General features: G+C 30.9%; 1 long non-coding RNA gene across 1 annotated transcript; it reads right to left on the bottom strand.

Moving 5' to 3' along the window:
• Window positions 1–1,231: 1,231 nt before the first annotated feature.
• On the bottom strand, window positions 1,232–8,422 carry LOC103973566 (uncharacterized). The gene is made up of 3 exons (XR_010496787.1): window positions 7,978–8,422; window positions 1,616–1,932; window positions 1,232–1,273 (listed from the first exon to the last, which is right to left on the bottom strand). It is a non-coding gene; the product is annotated as an uncharacterized LOC103973566 (long non-coding RNA).
• Between the last annotated feature and the right edge of the window lie 1,039 nt (window positions 8,423–9,461).

Below are 9,461 nucleotides of genomic sequence, written 5' to 3'. Positions count from 1 at the left end.
AAAAAAAGAAGAGGATAATCAAGGCCCTAATAAAAATAAATCAAATACTTAAAGTTCTAATTAAACTATAAATTAGGCTTGATTCAAGGCCATCAAATTGGTTCAATCCAAAAAATTATTTTGGTTGAATGGACATCGAGTATTTTTTTTTAAATTTTATAAAGAATATTTTGGTTTTAGAATAAAAAAAACTCCGGCATCAACCACTAAAATCTTACTATTAAGATTTTTCTTTTTTTTGGATAAATTGCCATCGTTTCGTTGTTGTTTTCTGACCGAGTTTTGGAAAAGAGGTGGGTGTGTAGAACAAACCATATAAAGCACACTCCCCTAACTCACCAGACAGAGAAGGTCCTAATCTCCGTTCCAATAATGCTCGGCCAACCAACGTTGAATTGGCAACGACGGACACACGGACGAATTAAAGAATCGGAATGCATTCCACATGGCAGCATTTTGGACATATGCGAAACTGGTGGGGACGGGGGGCTACGTGACGCATCAGAGGTAACTTGTCTGATAGTATCTGGAGCAGATTGTTTGAGAACCTTCATAATTTTATACCTACGAGTCGGGAGACTCCCGGTGATTCTACCTCGTGATTGTTTGAAGAATCTTCTGTACGTGATGCCACCATGTCAAGAATCTTTCGTCCCTTTGATTCCATGTGAATATAAGACCTTTACTAATCTCTATCTTCAACACTAGAAATTTTTTTAATAAAAAAAAAATAAATCTTCATTCATCACCTATTATGGGAGTTGTTGTTTGAAGCTTTAGCAAGATTGTATGTAAAAAATATTGCTTTTATCCAAGATTGAGGCAATACTAATAAATAGCCTACTTGCAAAACACAGTGTGGTCTCACAACATCAAAGAACCTAATTCACAGAATAAAATGTCTTATTGCAAACGACCAGTGGTCTTGCGACAACGAAAATTATCTCCTATACATAAAAAAAATGCCTGCTTGTGGTCTTGCAAACATCATAATACTTGCTAGACATGATAAATACCAACTTGTAAGCAACATGTGGTCTCACAACATCCATCGTCTTACCTTGCCCAAGACCATGATCCTTAGGCCGAGTCCGCAGCGTGCCTCAACTCCTGCAGCTCCTTGAAGTTGAGCCATGGCTTGACCCACACCTTGGCCTCGTCGACCTTCTTCTTCCCTGCATCGACGGCCTCGACGGTCAACTGGTGCAGGGCCCCTTGCAACCACCCGCTCCTTCGCCTTGACCACGCGCACCAAGAACTCCAAGAGAGCAGTCTTCATCAACACACAAAGAGATTTAAGTGCTTTGAATCAACCAACACAATATACATCCCAGGAAAACATGTACAAAGAAAGACCGATTACAAGAAACATAATCTCAAATTTAGGGTTTTTCGATCTCGTGAAAAGATTGAAGTGGAGTACGAAATGAGAAAAAAAAAAACAAAAGGGGGTTTTTTCTTAAAGAAAAGTTATAAAAAAATTCCAGAAAAAACACAATTTTGGGAATCATACAACACTTATAGAAAAGAAAATTATGATCAAATTACTATTTTCCAGAAATAAAAAGAAGTGAAACCACACCAAAAGGGAAAAGGAAAGAAATTTAGAAAATACCTCTTTCTTGTTACGTTCTTCGACGGCAAAGCGGGCGAGCTGCTCGGTCTCGGCGCTGTTAGCAATCCCTTCCACTTCCCTGATCCCTCCGACGATCGCCACCGCGATCTGAGATTATGGAGACGTAGAAAAAGGGCAAGTAACCGAGAGTATGCGAACGAGGGGAGGAGTCGTCGCCATTATAAAAGCGGTCTTCATGGGATTCAATTTCCTAAGCCTTCTTTATCCGGTCGCTTGTTGACCCGGATCCGAATGTTCGATGCGGCAATGATCCGATCACGTAAGCTTGGGGCGATTCGTGAATGTTAGCTCCGGATCTGATTGATTATATAACTTGGATTGAAGTGGATGTTTAACGATCCATTTGCACTTTAGGATCAAATTCATATTGCCACACTGTAGTTATTGTTTATTATGAACATAATGGGTTGAAAATTTTTGTAAATCAAAAGACCATTTGATTGTTGTAATTTTCTTTAATAAATTTCATCTAATATCTTAAGTAATATTTACAATTCATGTATATCTATCTACAAGATACACACACACATATATATATATATATATATATATATATATATATATATATATATATATATTCACAAAATGGATCACAAGTGTTCTAGATTTTTTTTACAAAAATTCTAAAATACTAAGAAAAAGAACCTTCTAGAACTGTAATTTCTCGATAATAATATGAATATTTTGGATCTAAGTAGAAAACTATGATCCAATTTGATCCTACATTGAAAAAGAGAGGAAACTTGAATTTTGAGTCAATGATTCAAATTCAAGCAGATTTCTTTTATAGACCTAATCATGGCAAAAACTATAGATACATATATTTATCATAATCTTAATTATTTCACTTGTTCAAAATATTATATTTTAATTTCCGTCACAGTTAAAAAGATTATTCTAATTAATTAAATATAATTACATTTATTTGGTAATACATAACCATATAGGCTTTGACATAAAACTTCTTAATACCTAATTGTGATACTTAATGAAATTAATAAAACAAGATATCTTAATCTTTATATCTCTATTTATTCTCCTTCAACATTAAAAGGAGTTTCCTCCACAAAGTTATATCTCTTGTTTCCCTAAGGCAGAGAAAAGAAGAAACATATGAGGATATAATTCTATGTTTTTTATTATTTGGTGTGGATGAGCATATACCTTTTCTTCCTCTTTTTTTTTCCCTTCTAATTTCTCTATTTTGGTTATACGCATCCTTTTTTAATTTCGATTTTATTATTCTGATGAATTTTTATTTTGTAATGACATCTTAATCATACTTTGAATCCCATTAAAGATCTTGGGTGCTGTGAGACCATATTATGAACTGTTTATTCCTTTCTAATTTGTCATAAATTGATCAATGTATCGAATTACAAGTCAGTCAAAACAAAATTAATCAGATTCAAAAGCTATGTTTCAATCATCTGGGCTCCTTGGATGTTACTTATTGAAATTATTACTCTTTTTTAGTACTTTCATTCTTGAACATAAGTGTCATTTAATTAGTTTTTTATCTAAACATTTGGGAGCAACGTTTAACTCAAAATTTAGGGTCTACCTCATCTATTTTCCCTTATCAATATATTAGAGGAATTCTATCTAACACAGTTAATTGATGATTATATATATATATATATATATATATATATATATATTTATGTATGTATGTATGTATGTATGTATATATATATATACATATGTATGTATGTATGTATGTATATATATATATGTATGTATGTATATATATATATATGTATGTATATATATATATATATATATGTATGTATATATGTATATATATACATATATACATATATAAATATATACATGCATGTATATACATAGTGAATAATCGCTTCATGTTCATAAATGCAACTATTTTGTTCATATAATCAATGTGGATGAAGTAGTTGGTCTACTGCCATTAAGAATATCTTCTTTAACAAAGTTTGAAATCTTTGAGAAAGAAATGATATGGATAAAACACTAGAGGTAATGCCTTTCTTTATAGCCTATTTGTGTGGTGGTGGCCTTTGAAAATAATCATGTTTATTTTAAAAATGGTTTTAGGGTATTATATTTTGAAATATCAAAATGATCCTTTAGGTATAAAAATGGATCAAGTTTTTCAAAAACCAAAAGAAAAACAACAAGCCATCTCAACTAATTTGTTCAACTATATGAAATTTTTTGTTTATTGAACTCCATATAAAGCAATAACTTTAGTTGTATCAAGATTACTTATAAATTTTAATAAAACCTTTTTTTTACCATCTTCTATCTATTAGTTACATCAAATTTTACCCCCCCAAAAAAAAAAAACAAGCATGCACCAACTAATTTGGGTCAGCTGTATAGAATTTTTTTGATCATTGAATCCTTAGTTATATCAAGAATATTTAAAATTTTAATTTATACGTTTAGTAAAGTACATTTTTGATCTTCTGCTACCTGCCTTTTCTATCAACGTAACTTATAGTCTGGTTTAAACATTTTTATACCAAATTAAGTAATTCTTCCTCATTTTATACCCTATCAAAGTTATATATAATTACTCATAAATAAAAATATTTTTTTATCGAAACATTCATCTAAAAAATTTCTATCTCAACCACATAAACTTTTACAGGAAAAAAGTATTATCCATTTGTATTTAACTTTTTATCTCTCCATGTCCGTCACATATATTATTTTCCTAATTTTGGTTTAGAAACAATTCATTATACGAGTAGAAATAATTTGAAAATGATTTTGAACAAAATTTTCCATTAAATATAATTGATGTTCTAATAAAAAGGTGAATAACTTTAAACCTTTAACTAATGAACTCATAATTAAGCTTAATCAAACATTCAAAAAAATGATCAGAAGAATTAATGTAATTAATTAACAATTAAATTGGTTATCCTTAAATTGTGACTCTGTTTTGGTGCAATTTATATGAACTTCGAAAAAATCTACAATTATATGGTATATAAAAGTTAAGAAAAAAAAGTTTTAAGACTTTAATTTGAAGGGAAATTTTAGAAAGATATAAGTTGAAATTTATAAGTAGTTTGATAGCATTTGATTTTGTTAACCCCAACAACGTTAACAAATGTGATCTCCCCACTCTTTCTAATGAGAGTACAAGTAACTACTTTAGAAAAATATGGTCTAAGAAAATTTTGGAAACACATAATTTTAAAACAAATTCAGATTAAAAAGGTTGTTATATATTATAGATAGTCAAAGGGAATCATTTTGTTAAGAATAAAGATAAGCATATGATTTCATATTTCTTCAATTGAATAACATAAATGAAAAGGGAGAGCAAAATTGGATTACCCCTTCTAAACTAACCTCGTCAACATGTCCAAACTTATCCAAAGGATAATAATGATTCAAAGCTTTTGTCCCAACCAAAGAAACTAAAATTGAGGGTTTTGAAAGGGCTATTAGCTAACAGAAAAAAAATAAATAAATAAATAAAAGCTTATAGTGGACGGTTTCAAGTGTCTACTTCCTTATTCAATTCCACAATAAATCTTACATTAGAAATGAGAGGATGAATGCAATTGTATATAGAATTCAATGAATGTAATTGTATATACAATTCGATGAATTTACTATCATCAATTCAGATCTAAATATTCTCTTTTCATGCTATTCTGAGCTCATCAAGTTATTGGGATAGTTGAGATATTGATAATCATTTTCTTTTTCTCTATCTTTTACCTTTTATAAATCTAACTAACTATTTGATTACACATATTTTATGAAACTTGTCATTATCAAAGTTTGTCAAAAGTTTAATGTTTCATCCATATCTCTCTCTCTCTCTCTCTCTCTTATGATCTTAATTTTTGTACATGTGGCATGCAAACGTTTGGTGTCATTATGTCAATATAAACCATCACATATCACATAGGTCATGGATTAATGTGGGCCCTAGAATCTAAAATATAGAATATACTGTTATCATTAACTTTTGTTAGACTTCATAAATGATTTTTCTTTTCCCCAATTGTCTCATCGCAATTCCTTGTCAACAATATAAGATCATGGTAAACAAAATTTTAACTTCATATTCTTCATTCATGCCTGTAATTCCTTATCAACAATATAATATTATGATAAACAAGACTCTAATTCCATGTTATTGATTCAAATGACATGTTTTTTCTGATTTATCTTAAATATCTGATGTGTATGTACTATTCTTGTAACATATGAAAATGCATCAACTATTTTATTTAGCTTTAAATACATTAAATACATTAAATACATTATCATATTATTTTTCACTTAGAATAATACTGTATTTATGTCAAGGAATAACTCCAATTTTACAAAATGTTACAAGAAATATCTATTAATAAATATGGAAATAAAAACATAATTAATTGCTCAAACTAATCTGCCATATATGGTCATTGATATTCTATGAGAATGAATTTTAGGAATGGTTTCGTTAAAACTTCCATGATTTTTCTTGTCAATAGAAGATTAGTATTAATTAATAGACTCCTTTCGTACAACCATGGTGGGGTAATATTATGATCATAATAATGCATTGCCCTGGTGTAGCTTAAATCATTTTTTTAGCGCAACTTTAGACCAATCATTATTTATAATCACTTGTAATTATAAATTAAATGGCAAAAGACGTTAAAATTTTGTGTGGTCATTCCTACTAGATGGAATTCAACTTATGAATTGTCTAATACAAAATTTTAAATATAAAAAAAATTATTATGTATATTTATTGCAAACAATGTATGACTGACTATTTGTGCAAAAATTCAGAAATTTTAGAAATTTTTAATAATGCTACTTATACATTGTATGGTGTTTATTATCCTATTGTTCATGTATTTTTAGTTGATTCCACTTATTTACCTTGTCGCTTTTGTTTTTTATCCCAATTTTCGAATAGATGGTTTAAACAATTATTTAATTACTTATCATGAAAGTGTAGGATCAGATAGTAATATTAGTGAAAAATAAGAGAAATAAAAAAAAAATAGTCATTATCCTACATGACCACTATATGCCATATTAACCAGACATTCGATGCGGGCAACGATTAATGATTTTATAATTTTATTAATTTTATACCAATTTTTAATATAATTAGACTCATTACATGCATTGAAATACATCAAATTTAAAAATTATCCTTTTTTTTACTTTTTTTTAAAAATATATTTTTAATTTAATCAATGGTTCGAATCAAAACTGGAATTGTCGGTTGTGATTCCGATTCCAAAATCGATCATATGTTGTTCGGTCCTGGTTCACAAAATTTAGGAAGTGGAATCGAGTTTTAAAACCAAGATCAGGTGTAAGCGTTGGACCACAAAAGGTAGGCCAATTCAAGCTGCACCAAACAGGGTTGGATTGACCCATGTCACGAGCTACGCACCACATCGGGTCGAGCTGCAAATCAAGGCGGGTCAAAAACCCAAACCAAGTTAAACACTATGCAAGCCACTAGGTTGGTTAGGTCCAACCAAGTCTGATTGATGATCTAACTCCGATTTTAATTCTGATTTTTTATTTTGTTTTCATAAATATCCTTAGAATTTAAAATAATTCTTATTTTTAAAAATTACAAAATCAACATACTAATGTTCTAATCATGTAGTAAAATTTATTTAAATTAAAACATAATCAAACAAAAATTAAAAGCTGCTTTTATGAATCGAAAGTGTAACAATTCATGTAAAAATATATATAATTCATGAAAATTCTATTTAAAAAGCTAGGAAGTATTTATAAAAAAATGGAGAATAGAATAAAAATGTCAAATCATTAGAACCAAAACTTCTAATCATGATTAAATAAGATTTTCATGTGGACAGATCTAATGTCAAAATTGAAAAATAATTATAAACTGGTTTATGCATCCTTTAATCATGAAAAATATAAAATTTACATGTTACTAAAAAATTGAAAAAGTCCAAGAGCCTATCTCTCTGATAATTGTCTCGTGTCTTTCCACTAGAACTAGCGTCTCACGCTACTATCATGAATAGAGAAGGCTATGGGAAGGGGATCAATAGATTTATGACTTTAGTTATGATAATTTTAAAATTATTGTTAATTAATCAAATCTTATCTATTTTCTAATTTAGAAGATCTAATAATCCAAATCAAATAAAAAAGGGATGAAATATTTCTGATTCCTAATTATTTTTAGAATTATTTGAAATTTAAAATTGTTAGGGGTTTACAGTTGGACTAATTGATTCTGAGTCAAGCTAATCCTAGACATACTAAGCTCTACTAAGATCGAAACCCTAAAGCTATTGCATCGAAGGATCAAGATGGAAGGGGAAAAAGAAACGCACCGATTTCTTGTCGGCGAGGAAGGAGGGGGTAAAGGGCGTCTCTGGCGCGAAGCTGGGTGACGGAGCAACGGAGGGCTTCGCCAAGACGGCCGACGAGCGATCATCCTCCTCCGGGCTTCGCCAAGAAATCATGCAATCCAATTCTCCTGTCAAGAAACGACCAACTGAATCAGAAATATATGCGAAACAATCGTAATTCCCTGGCCTGACCAACTGAAGATCCAGAAAACAACGAAAACAAATAAAGCAAAAGCAAATCGAGATATTGGAAACAGGGAGGGGAAGCCGCTGATTGAAAGGGAGGCGGCCAAGGGGAGGTCGGAAGACGTGATCGATCGTTGTCGAAAGAAAAGCTAGGGTTTCGACGGAAGGGGGGTTGGGTAACGAGCGAAACCCCTCTCTCTCTCTCTCTCTCTCTCTCTCTCTCTCCTAATTTGCGATTGGCTGTGGATGGGCGTAAGGAGGTAATTAAATCGGAATGACGAGGAGAAGATTTTGGATCCGGAATTTTGCCGTGTGTAAATAGCAAGCCGCGTCACGGACCCGTTTTGACTTTGACTCATCAATTGACTCGCCTAATCCCAGGATTGTGTTCAGATTCACCTACTTCGGATCGGATTGAGCCTAAAGAACGAGTGTGAGCGCGAGCGATGGAAGATTGCGCAACCTACGACTCGAGTCACGAATCCACAGTCCAGCTTTCGACTCGAGCAACACTGGAATTGGGTCAAATTACGAGTCCGAGCTCGACGTTGGTGTTTGGGATCGATCTGAAATTATGAGTCCAACGTAGAATTGAAGGAATACATATCAGGATCTTTTTGCCTATCAAGTGTGGGATTAAAATATTACACGAGACATCTTTATCATTTTTTTTCTACAATCCAAATAATTTTTTATTTTTTTTATTATGATTTGAAGCGATATATAATTATAAGACTATGATCACATAAAACTTTCGTTAAAATCATTGGATTAGATTCGAATCACTACGGATCTCATATATAAATATATATCGATAAAATAATATTTTAAAAAAACTTTAGAAGTTGATTATCATGAATTAACATAACATTGTAATTATTAATAAAAATAATTATGCAGATATAGGTTGCCAATTAACATATCTTTCAAAGTTATAGTTGGTTCATTTATAAAAAAATTGAGAAGCATATATCTAACAAAATAGTGTGTATTCATATAATGTATAGTTGGATGAACTCATACCTTACCTTTCAAACTGTTTAGTTGATAACTTGGTTGAGCTCAACTGTAAGTCAGGAACCAACAAAATGTAAATCAACATAGGCTCCAAATTTATGAATCTTCAATTATGATGAAGTTTAAACATAAAAAATCTTGCTTCAACATAATCTCATTTTCTTCTTCTTTTGTTTCCTCCTCATTATTCTTCTTCTACTCCTAAGCATCTTTCATCTTGGGAGCTCTCATCGCCACCTCAATTGGTGCATCTGATTGACTAC

This window comes from Musa acuminata, chromosome BXJ3-5, assembly GCF_036884655.1.
Source record: "Musa acuminata AAA Group cultivar baxijiao chromosome BXJ3-5, Cavendish_Baxijiao_AAA, whole genome shotgun sequence".
NCBI lineage: Eukaryota > Viridiplantae > Streptophyta > Magnoliopsida > Zingiberales > Musaceae > Musa > Musa acuminata.
Note: the sequence above shows the minus strand (reverse complement) of the source record. Positions and strands in the feature narration are given on the sequence as shown.